At 37.8% G+C, this 12,830-nt stretch overlaps 1 protein-coding gene across 2 annotated transcripts in view; it reads left to right on the forward strand.

Moving 5' to 3' along the window:
• CSDE1 (cold shock domain containing E1) overlaps window positions 1-12,830 on the forward strand; it is a 40,420-nt gene that overhangs the window by 1,844 nt on the left and 25,746 nt on the right. The window contains exons 1-2 of one of the 2 annotated variants that reach the window (XM_046011995.1): window positions 602-620; window positions 6,935-7,320. The gene's annotated coding sequence lies outside the window, so the exon portion shown is untranslated. Of the gene's footprint in view, window positions 1-601; window positions 621-6,934; window positions 7,321-12,830 lie in introns of those variants that run through there. The other variant, XM_046011987.1, reaches the window with a different exon arrangement.

The following is a 12,830-nucleotide window of genomic DNA, read 5'->3' on the forward strand; positions in this document are numbered from 1 at the left end:
TATGACCTTTAGAGTGTGGTTGAAAATTCTAGTAAATTCCTGCAAATCAAAAATAAGAGCATGAAAGCTGACATACAGTCCTGCTTTTTCCCCCTCCTATTTTCCCCCACCATCCATGTAAAGACCCACTCCGCAGGGCCATCCAACATTTTAAAAAAATTAGTTCTTTTAAAATGTGGTAGAATATACTAGCATAAAATTTATCAATTGTAATCTTTTTTTTTTAAGTGTATGGTTCAGATTTACTAAGTTCCTTCATGTTGTTGTGAGGGCCATACTTTTGACAAGGTAGTTGAAACATAATGCTGTTTGGAAAGATTTTTTTTTTTTTTTTAAGGAGCTGAACTTTAGGATGGTATCATGAAATATGACAAAAATCCTGATTTTGTTAAATAAACACAGAATTGATGTGCCTTCTTAGCTTTGTCTTTTAAAAAAACCAAAAGGGAACCTTCTTTGAGATCTTTAACTCAAACTATCTCATGGAGAGGTGTCTGTGAATCTTGTAGGATTTTTCATAATAGAGAATTACAGCCACAGAAATTATAACTTTCTTTTCTTTTCTTTTTTTTTTTTTTAGACTTCATGGCTAGAATGTCTCCAGGGGTGAAACTGCTTTGGTAGGAGTGACTTTTTTTTTCTTGAATCCCATCATTTCTTGATGTTAAATTCTTTCTGCCAAGTCAGGATTTAAAAATTCCTTTGTCTACAGATATTGGAATGTTTTCCACTTCATGTATGAGTACCAAGTTAAAAACAATGCAGAACTTTTTTTTTTCAGTTTATACTGCCAAGCTTGAGGAATTGTGCTACATTTTTCATTAGGGTTGTTAAACTGGAATATGACATTCTTGGCAGTATTTCGTTCAGAAGTATTGAATGGTAATTTTATTTTTGGAGTGTTTTTATATTTAGTATGTCCTTTAATGCTGAGGCAGAACTGTGTAGTTGAAATAAACTGATAAGCAATTTCGTCATAGTTAACATGTAGGCTATCCATTGGTTTGTATCTATAGCCAGTAGATAACCAGCTAGTTATTTGCATTTCTGCTTCTCAAATGTAGTAGGTACAAGCTCTGGCTATGGCTTGCTAGATAACTGCCTCCTTTTAACTCTGAAAATCTTCTTCCAGGAGCCTTTTGTTTACCATTTATTGGGTATGACAGTGCCTTTTGCCCTCATGAGCCTATACTTACTGTGACCAGTGTTATAGCCAGTAGCCATGTGTGGCTGTTGAGCATTTAAACTGTGTACGTTCTGAATTGAACCGTGCTGTAATTGTAAAATAGACATTGGATTTCAAAGAAAACTTTTTAAAGATTGATTATATATGGAAAATAACATTTTGGATATATTTGATTAAACAGATGTAATTAAAATTAGTTTCACCTGTTTCGGCTTTTTTAAAGATTTTATTTATTTGATAGCATGTGTGTGCACAATCAGGGATAGCAGCAAGGAGAGGGAGAAGCGGAGCCTGATGCGATGTGGGGCTTGATCTCAGCACCCTGAGATCATGACCTGAGCCGAAGGCAGACACTTAACCGGCTGAGCCAGCCACCCAGGTGCCCTGTTTCTCTCAATATTAATATGATTACTGGAAAATTTTAAATTACATATATGGGTTGCACTGTGTTTCTTTTGGGACAGTGCTGGTCTGCGCTATTTTCTGATTTTGTGTCTGGAACATTTAGCTTCCTATACTGGCATCTGTCCTATTTCAAAGTGTCAGTATATTGTAAAAACAGTTAAGTGATAAATGAATACTTAACTTTAAAATGTCTTAACAGCTGTTCAGGTAACAACTCATCATAATTGCTATTACTAAACATACACAAAAAAATAGTTGTAACAATTTGATTTTCTCTAATTTCAGCCTGACATGTTACTGACTTAAATTGGTTAATTATCTGAACTCTGTCATTTTCCATAGATTCTAAAGTGAAAGTGAATTAAAACCTGTTAAGCTCTTCAGTTTTACAGGTTATTGCAAAATCTGACATACTTAAACTTGTCTTGAGTTACAATCAAGAAATATGAAGGAGGAAGTTAGGGTAAGAGTATTATTCATATAAAGCAACAATAGAGAGCCTTCTCAGTCCCATGCTGCATAATTGGATCTTCCCTCCTCTCAAAAAGGGGGGTGGGCGCCTGGGTGGCTCACTGGGTTAAAGCCTCTGCTTTGGGCTCTGGTTGTGATCCCAGGGTCCTGGGATTGAGCCCCTCGTCGGGCTCTCTGCTCAGCAGGAAGCCTGCTTCTGCCACTCTCTCTCTGCCTGCCTCTTGGCCTACTTGCGAGATCTGTCAAATAAATAAATAAAATCTTTAAAAAAAAATTACTTAAGGAAGTGGGTTGGGGGGGAGACTTTTAGACTGGTTTAGCCTTTCATTAACATTCTCCCCAAGTGAGCCCTGTACAAACTCTGAGAATAATGTCAAAATGATGAAGTGAGTTATGGGATAGATTTTAGGTGGGTTGCTGGCCACATAAGTTTATTAATTCAGCGTGGATTTATTAATAAGTTTATTAATTCAGCGTGGATTTAGTACTGAGTGCCTGGTTTCTAGTAGTCCTTTTGAGCTAAAGCAGTGAACTGGAGAAGACTGTAAATAAAACAGGTGATGATAATTTTAAGACAGGTGAAATAGGGAATAACTATTTGGGTTATCAGTTTAAGTAAATGAATTAGCTTTAATTCCTAACTAAAACAGTAACATAATAGAGTTGCTTCTGTTTCCAAACTGAGCAGAAAGAAAGTAGATTACTTAACAATCAGGGAGACTTTCAGATCAACTATCAATTAGTATTATAGTTGTTATTCTGTATTTCATGTGACTTAAGTATCTAACTTTTGGGGGATAGAGGGAGTGCACTGTGTTCAGAGGTTTAAGGCAGAAGAGTTATCAGTACCACCCATGAATGTTAATAATCTTGGCATGAGCGCATAACTAATTTTATTAAAATGCCTAGTGGGTACTTTTTAAGTGTTTCGTTAAGTGTTAATTTGACTGGAAAGTGTTTAGTTAACCATAGAAATCTCTTAGCTATGAAGGTCATAATGAAGTGAAATTACACCACTTTGGGTTTTTCATGGTAGTTGGTGGGTTTGTTTGAGCTTTAATGGATCCTAATAGGCTTCATTATTAGTGCCCAAGTTTGGGTCTGAGTGCTCCAAATTTTAGATTCTGGAAGTCTCATTTCTCTGTTACTTTGTGTCAAATTAGGCAGTTCTTAACATAATACAACACCCTAGACTGGGTTAATCCAGTTCAAGGTTTTCAAGGTAGGTTGTTTTTCTTAATTCCCCCCACCATGAGATATACAAGCTTGTCCTTAGCAGTTTGATGAAATTCTTATCTGTTTTATGATACAACAATTTTGAGGTCTTTGGGTTCATAAATAGATGTAAAATATTAAGATTAAACCAGTGTGTTGAGTCTGTATTTTTTTTTTAAGATTTTATTTATTTATTTGACACAGAGAGATCACAAGTAGGCAGAGAGGCAGCTGGGGGGTGGGAAGCAGGCTGAGCAGAGAGCCCGACGGGGTGGGGGGGTGTCATCCGAGGACCTTGAGACCATGACCTGAGCCGAAGGAAGAGGCTTAACCCACTGAGCCACCCAGGAGCCCCTAGAGTCTGTATTTTTAAAAGAAGACATTATTTCTTGGTGGGATGAGTAAGACTATACAGTTAACCGAAAAACAAAACCGAGGGGCGCCTGGGTGGCTCAGTGGTTTGGGCCGCTGCCTTCGGCTCGGGTCATGGTCTCAGGGTCCTGGGATCGAGTCCCGCATCGGGCTCTCTGCTCGGCGGGGAGCCTGCTTCCCTCTCACTCTCTCTGCCTGCCTCTCTGCCTACTTGTGATCTCTTTCTGTCAAATAAATAAATAAAATTAAAAAAAAAAAAAAACGAAAAAAAAACAAAGTTTTTTAGAAGTTGGTAGAACTGTCTGCCCTTAAATTGTGGTGTCGTTTCCTATTATGGATTAACTACCTCTTTGCTATTGTAGTTTTGCTATGGTTAAGTTTGGCAGTGCTGCATTAGATGCTGAAGGGGGCTGTGGTAAATATACTTGAGTTTGTTTCATAATTGGAGGAACAAGATACATAAAAATGTGAATTAAAGCAAAGTGTGGAAACAATTTGGTATCAGAAAGAATGATGCCAACAATGGGAGTTAGTGCCTCATTTCGTGGAAATTAACATAAATCTACTGGAATGGTCAAGAAAAACTTCTTTGTTACTTTGAAGATGGCAAAAATTACTTTCTTTGTGAGAAGACCCATATATATGCATGAGGAAGACTAGAATTCAGGCATCTCCCAGGGATTACACTTAAGGATTAGGCAGGAAAATACACCTATGTAGGAGAAGATCTGGAGAGAGGCAAAAAGTAAAAATGGAAAGGTAGGATAGAGAACGTCGTAAATGGTGATTCTTAAATCCTGGCTGCAAGTCAGAAACACGAGGGCAGGGGTAGAGGGAGGATAAAATGTACCAACTCCCGGGACCTAACCCTAGTGAAATTAAATTAGAATCTCAAGGTTGGATCCAGGCTTTGTTTGTTTGTTTATAAGTTACCCAGGTAGTTGGGTTGGATGTGTGGCCAAGATTAAGAACTTCCCGTCTAGAATGCTGGAAAAATCACTGAAGATTTTGGACAATGAAATGAGTGAAATTGGAGTTTTAGATTGATCAGTCTGGCAATGTTATGTGACAGAAAATGGAAAAGGTTGACAAAAGAAGTTAGCAGATGTGTTAGATATCTGGACTAAAATGTGATGTCATTTTAAGGAGGTATTGATCTCAGTAAGGAGGTATTGATATGACTTGGCAACATTTGGTGTGGAGGTGGAGTGGGAAGAATCAAAGATCATAACAGAAGTGGCCCTACTTCAGGCCACTTAAATTATTCATTGAGTGGGGACTGGGCCCAAGTATTTTTTAAAACTTACCAAGTGATTTGCAACGAATGCTCTAAGAAGTATCTAGTGTGTGAAATAGAATGATCCAAATAAAATCTGAAAGATGGGACAAGTGTAATATTTGAAGTGATAATATAAAGTCAGGAACTGTTAGGTATAGCCCCCTCCCCCCAAAAACACAACCATAAGTCAGCTGTTGATAGGTTTTCATTTTGCATGTGTGAAGCTGAAATTTAGAGAGATGAAGTGACTTGTTCATGGCATTTTACTAGGAAGTGTCAGTGAATGAACTTGAGCTCTCCTAGTCTAAACTATTTCACAATCTCTGGCCTCTAACCATATAGTCATTCTTATTTCTGATGTTTTTAAAATAAATACAACATTCTGGGTGCCTGGGTGGCTAAGTGGGTTAAGCCTCTGTCTTTGGCTTAGGTCATGATCTCGGGGTCCTGTGATCAAGCCCTGCATGGCATCAGACTCTCTGCTCAATGGGGAGCCTGCTTCCCCTCCTCTCTCCACCTGCCTCTCTGCCTACTTGTGATCTCTCTGTCAGATAAATAAATAAAATCTTTTAATAAATAAATAAGTAAATAAATACACAATTCATTTTTCAGCATTTCTAAAACCAAATCTACTTTTTTCTTCTCCCCATATAAATCATTTAGCTAACAGCACCAGTTTAGTTAATACCCCAGTCAGTGCAAAAGAATCATTTTTATGGCCAATATAAAGCACAGTTCTGTGGCTTTCCTTATAAATATATTTCGCTTCCCATCTCCTCTCATCTTAATTGTTTCTTTTTTATAGACATTTCTCATCTATTTCTGGCAACAGCTCAAATGAGATTTCTGTTTCCTTCACTAAGTCATCTCTCATAGGATTTCAAGACTTAATACCCTTTCATCAAGAGCTAAGGCTTTCTATTTCCTGTTATATCAAGTTGAAATACTTCATAATCTGGCTCCACTACACCTGTCACACCACATATCCCATTTCACTTTAAGCTAGCCCTCTGTTCTGGCCGGACTAGCCTATTGATTTCTCTGAAACAAGCCACACTTGTTGCCACGGTCCTTCATGTCATAAACCTCCCTTGATGTCAGGCATAGAAAAACATATATGTGGTCCCTGCTTTCAGGGAACTTAGAAGTTAGTGGCACACCCTGTCTTGGCTTCCTTGACGTGCCTAGAATACTTGGCTGTTATATTTCTTTTAAAATTTTCCTGATTTCTCCAAATTAAGTCTCCAACTCAGATTAAAAGCCTTCTGTGACTGCACACCATGTTGCTTCAATGTACATGCAGTGGCGAATAAACAATAAGTAGTAGTTCTAGTGTATAGTATATGACAGTCAATACTCAGATATTAGTTGAGCAAATTAATTTTTGGCAATTTTGTTCTATACTTGGTTCTTTTTTTTTTTAAATATTTTATTTATTTGACAGAGAGAAATCACAACTAGGCAGAGAGGCAGGCAGAGAGAGAGAAGGAAGCAGGCTCCCCATGGAGCAGAGAGCCCGATGCGGGATCATGACCCGAGCCAAAGGCAGAGGCTTTAACCCACTGAGCCACCCAGGCGCCCCCTATACTTGGTTCTATATCTGGTTTTTCTCCATATATAATTCTTGTCTTTTCAGAAAGAGTGTAAATTACCTGATGGCAGGAACTTCTTTTATATTTTCCACAATACCTGCCACAGTGCTAGATACCTATAAAACACTTGTGTTAAATTGAATATTATGCTCTGTAACTTAGAACTTACAGTGTGGGGGTATCACCAGGGAGTGTGAAATAATTTCCTGTTTTGAGTATGATGTCAAAGGAGGTGGTATCCATTAGCACTTGAGAGAATGCTCAGATAACATCAAATGAGTGTGCTTCCGAGTTTCCCGCATTACTTGTTAACCAGTGGTTCTAAGTTTATGAAATGAGTCTGTCCCTCTACCCACCCTCTGTCCTGGTTCTTTTCTGTAAATTAAACTTACTGTCTTCATTTTTTATCTCTAGTATGAAGTGTAACAGAACAGACTTTACCACCTGAAACTGCTGCTTCAAGTTCAGATCAGGCAAGGAACAAACCTCGAAACAACCAACAAGACCAAAGAAGAGTACACTTAAGTTGAAGACACAACACTTGATCTGAAACAAGAAGTTTGTGCCTACTCAACAGCTTTGAAAGAGCACTTCCCAACGCTGCTAGTAGTCTTTGTTTTCTTCAGTGCTGCACTGTGAGATTGCCCGGTGCAGCAGCAGTTGTATTCTTTATTAGCTTGATAGATCATTTTCTCTCGCTCTTTTTTTTAATACTAGCAACTTTCATCCTTTGAAACGTGTGCTGAAAAGAAGAATCAGCAAATACTACTGAAAGTGCAATATTTGATTTTCACTGCGAGGTAGGTTTGTAGTTTTCTTTTGGCAAGAATCGGTTTATAATTTCCTAGTTATTTTGGTCAAACAGCAAATCTTAATCTGTTCTAAAGATACTTTGAAAACAACTTAGAGTCTCAACTACTGTGAAAATATCAACACTGGATTATTTTATTGAATTTATTGTCTCTTATTAAACAAGGACAATATTTATGGCCACACTATGGGATTTTTTTCACACAGTATTACATTTGTTAATACATGTGGATCTCTCCTAACTTACTGGTCTCCTAGAAAGAAAACCTCTCATCTGTACTGTTTAAAAGTTAAGGTTTCAGTTATGGATGCCCTTGGCAATCTATGTTCAGAGGTCTCTCTAAAGGGGTAAAGAAAGAGAAGGGATATTGAAAGTGAGTAGTGCTTTGAGAGAGAGAAGAGTCTTCTGGTAGCAGCAACAGTATGAGCAGATTCAGGGAGATTTGAAAGCACATGGTATGATATGGTGAGTAAGTTCATTATGAATGAACTAGAAAATTCAGCTTTGTGGGTAGAGAGAATAATTAGAGTAGGAAATACAGTTTTGTGGGTTAAGAGAGTAATTAGAAAGGGACGCTTGCTGAAGGCAGGTTTTGAAGGCCCACTGTATTTGACTTTGTTCTGTGGAGAAGTCATTAGGTGTTTATAAGCAAGGGCTTAATGGGTTTTTTATTTCAAAACTGAGATAGTTTTATTGCTACAGAATTTAAAGAAACACTAAAAGTTACATATTCAGAAGTGTATCTTATAAAACAAATGGTGTGACTTTAAGAGATGGGCTGAAGATAGGAACACCTGTAAAGAGCAATGGATCGAATATAAGGAAGATAAAAGCCAGGGTGTAGGCAGAGAAGAAGGCAGTAGGTGTTTTAGTGGTAGAAGTCATAGGATGTGATAACCAATTGAATGTGAAGATGAACCTGCAGGGATTTGACCCAATCTATCCAGTTTTAGAAGTTCGAAACCTTCGAACTATTCCTACTTCGTAGGAATAAGGAAGTTTATGTGGGGACGTGCTGAAAGCAAAATACACTGTGGAAATCTATTGCATTCATTAGATACGAATCTGAAAATTGAGAAAGTATGCTAGCATGGAATGTCGAACAGTGTTTTTTTTGGGGGGAGGGAGGATGAGAAAAGGTGGTTTTCCTTTTTAATCTTAAGTTTGGGTTTTCTAAATTGGATAGAAATAAAAGCTTGAAATTCAGAAAGGAGCCCTCACTGTATACATAATAAATGAAGATGTGCCAAAGAAGGGAATGTTCAGAGAAATGAGGTAGCCAGTAAGGAATACCAAGGAAGATGCTTTCAAGGAGGGTTTACTTTGTGGTAAACCTTTTTAAAAATGCTGCAACAAATAGAATGATGAATGAAAATTCCTTGTCATTCCTAGGTTGTTGTCTTATAAAAGCTTCATCACCATTTCAGGAGGCACTCTGGCCTTTAATCTGCAGTTTCTTTAAAGGTTGATGAGCCTACTATGGTAATGACCTTACTGTGGACCAAAATTACTCCTTAACTGAAAACTGTCAACAGTAGTTAATTTAAATTATCTCTGTTCTTTCAACAGACAGTTACTCAGTTTTAAGGCTGTTGTACCATTTGCTTTTTCTGTTTGTTTCTTCATGCCTCCTCATCTGATTACAAAATAATTTTAAGCTGTAATAAATTGTGCTGGGTAGTTAAGATAGTACAGATTGAAACTGTACAGTTTTATCTTGACTGTTGAAAGGGTAAAAGACTAGAACTAAAGCTTCCATTTTGTTTTATTGAAATGAATTGTAGAAATGGATTTAAAGTAGAAGTGCTTTTTTTAGCCTAATCTTTGCATTCTGAATATTAGTTTAGTACATGAACATTTTTATAAATTTTGTTTCTTTTTTAAAGATTTTATTTATTTGAGAGAGAGCACGAGCTAAGAGGCATAGGGAGAGGGAGAAGTGGACTCCAAGCTTAGCAGGGAGCCCAACGTGGGGTTAGATCCCCGGACCCCAGGATCATGACCTGAGCCAAAGGCGAACGTTTAAGCAGCTGAGCCACCCAGATGCCCCTAAATTTTATTTTTCTCTACCCCCAACATTCTGCTCAAACTCAAGAGTTTCATGCTCCATCCACTGAGCCAGCCAGCCACCCCAATGTGAACATTTTTAATATATAAATATATGCCCTCATAGCTCTCAAAATTTAAGTTCACAAATTTTACAGAAGATAAAAAACAATTGGGGTTTTTTTGATTATGTAATTGTGAAGTATTCTACTTAAAAGGGGTATAGCAAAGGAAATATATCTGATAATGCAAAAGAACCCTAGATTTTAAAAGGGACTTTTTTGGTAACATGGTAAAGGTATTACATAATTAAGAAGGAATAAATACAGGAGACATTGGCCTGAAAAAATGGCAAGGAAGAATAAAGCTTCTGAGAAGTTTGTTTTGTATATGAAATAGATTGATTTGTTGTTTGCTCAAGGCAGTCTAAAAGTGACAAAAGGAAAACAAAGATGGGAACATTAAAAGAAAATTAAAGCCCCAGACTGAATGAGAATATAACCCTTGTAGGAGTGTGGTAGTTAATGGAGACCTGTGACCAGGAACTGTATAGATCTTGACTGATTTCTAAAGTCAGGTGTGGGAACTTTGAAGCTTGCTCTCCATCCCTAGCAAAATCCAAGAGCAAATGAATTTAAAAAAAAGTTTTCAATGAGGGTATTTGATCGAGTATCTCCTGATATTCTAATATGGTCACCCTGGAGAAATGTAGATTGGATGATAATACATTAAAAGGTATTAACTAATGGACTGCTTTTCAGAGAGGTTTCCAAGTGTGTTGCCAGATTATCTCCTTGCCCTGCTTTTGAAAAGGACCTAATAATAAGTAGTTATGTGAGCACTTATGTGCTAAGCACTACTATAGGCTTTTAGTAGAGCTGCTCATCTAACCCTCCCAGCAACCCTCTGAGGTAGGCATTAAGGGACGCCTGGGTGGCTCAGTTGGTTGGGCGGCTGCCTTCGGCTCAGGTCATGATCCCAGCGTCCTGGGATCGAGTCCCACATCGGGCTCCTTGCTCAGCGGGAAGCCTGCTTCTCCCTCTGACTCTGCCTGCCACTCTGCCTGCCTGTGATCCCTCTCTCTCTCTCTCTCTGACAAATAAAAAAAAAAAAAAAAAAATTTGATTACAAAGCCTAATTTAAAATTACCTCTAAACTGGAATTGGAATTCCAGGTTAACCAACAAAGGAAATGTAGCAGTCAGTTAGCTTTTTCTTTAGGAGCAAGATCAGTCACAGAAGCAACTAAATGGAGAAAACCTGATTTTACTAATTTGTTAAGAAATGATGTGGAGAATATTTTTACTGTACAGAGTTACTGAAACTTAGGGCTATAGAATCAAACGTAATCACTCTGCATTCTCTAAATGTTTGTCAGGGTACAGTAAGAGTAGTAGTAAACTACACATTAACGAGTAATTACTTGGAACATCTCAAAAACTTTCAATCCTTCAGAAAAACAGTTGCATTCAGAAAACTGAAAGGAGCAGTGGGAGTGAAGGGTAGATATGTTTAGATAAAGAATAACAAGTCATTTTCTAAAACTGTCTTCAAGCGAGATCAGCTACCTCTTCTAAACTAACTCCTTGTCACTTAGCAGCCAAGCAGACTAGGTTAGGAAAAAGAAGAAACAACTCAGGTTTTGGATGAAGAAATTTCAAAACACAGAATTTTGATTCCTCCCCACAGGAAAATTTGGAGACCCCTTAGGCTTTCACTTTACATTTGAGGAAACAATCTTAGAGAAGTTCATGTGTGAGAAGCAGGACTAAAAGCTGGTCTTTTGATTCTAGTTCCGTTTCTTGGATCAAGTTTAAATTTGACCTCTGATTCTAATTCTTTTTTTTAAAGGGTTGGGTTGACACTGTTAATGACTTGACTTTCCGATTTTTAAAAATTAATACGTAGAAAAGAGTAGAAAGTTTAAACTTTATGAAGGTGGAGATTTTTGTCTGTTGTGCTCTTTATATAAGCAGAGCCTAGACCAGTGTTGATGTATTATAGGTACTAAATGGTTACGAATGTGAAACACAGGGGTGTCTGGGAGACTCAGTCAAGGGGCTAACTCTTGATTTTGGCTCAGGTCATGATCTCAGGGTCCTGGAATCCAGCCCCGCATCGGGCTCTAAGTTCTGCGTGGAGTGTCCTTGTCCTTGCCTCCTTGCTTCCCCCCATGCTCTTTTTTGTGCTTGCTCTCACTCTCTCAAATAAGTCTTTAAAAAAATGTGAGTCATGGAATGAGTACTGGATTCTATCCGCATTTACCATTTTAAGACACCTTCCAAGTGTTTTCTTGAGAAGTCTGAGCATTAAATTAGATTTTTCTGGTCTTTCTTTTTTTAAGTACATTTGAAATCATACTTGCATAGGTATCTTTCTCTCTCGTTTTCATATTATAGCATAAGCATATTCATACATCCTTTCTAATGACTGTAGAGCCTTTACATAAATTACTGTGACTTCTTGAACTAGCTTTAGGCTAGATTCTTTCCAGGCACTTGTTACTAAAACATTTCTATGAATGCATTTGTGCTAAGTGTTCACATTTCAGACTGCTCCAGGATAGGTTTCCTGCATTGAAATTATTAAGGAAAACAACTCCACGTCTTGATACATGTTGCTAAACTGCATTTCAGAAAGGTTATAACCAGTTTACCACCATAAAAATATTTGAGCATATTATTCTTAACCTACCTTCTCGCGATTTTTAAATCTTTTATCTCTGGTAGTTTGATAATGACTAATTTGCTTTATCGAAATTTTTTACTGACAGAGCTGAAGTTCTTGTGTTTTGTGTTTAATGTTTAATTATGGTCTTTAAGACTAACTTATTTGTCTTAATACTTCTAGTGTTAAGACAAATGAGTGCCTAATATGGGCCAGCAACTGTTTGTCTAGACTCTTGGGATTTAGCTTTGAACAAAAAGTCCTTGCCCATATAGATGATGTTTTTCCTATACTTACATGCCTGTAATTAAGTTTAACTTCTAAATTAGGTGCAGTAAGATACTAGTATATAGCAGTTACAACAGTATGTGAACGTGTCTCTGGAAATATCTTTTTTTTTTTTTTTTTTTTTTTATTTGACAGAGATACAGCGAGAAGGAAACACAAGCAGGGGGAGTGGGAGAGGGAGAAAGCAGGCTTCCTGCCGAGGGAGCCTGATGTGGGGCTGGATCCCAGGACCCTGGGATCGTGACTTGAACTGAAGGCAGACGCTTAACAACTGAGCCACCCAGGTGCCCCTGGAAATATTGTACAGTACTTGGCCTTGTTTTAATGATGTGAGGTGATAAATGCTTAGATGACAGGATGAAGTGATGAATGACATATGCATAGTGACGCAGTGTGACGCTACTGTTGACCTTCTGAGGATATGTCAGGAGATAGCACCTGCTTCCAGACTGCTGTTGGGGGGAAGTGGGGGGTAACATTGCAGAAGGCAAAATGCGGA

Source organism: Meles meles, chromosome 1 (assembly GCF_922984935.1).
Source record: "Meles meles chromosome 1, mMelMel3.1 paternal haplotype, whole genome shotgun sequence".
Taxonomy (NCBI): Eukaryota; Metazoa; Chordata; class Mammalia; order Carnivora; family Mustelidae; genus Meles; species Meles meles.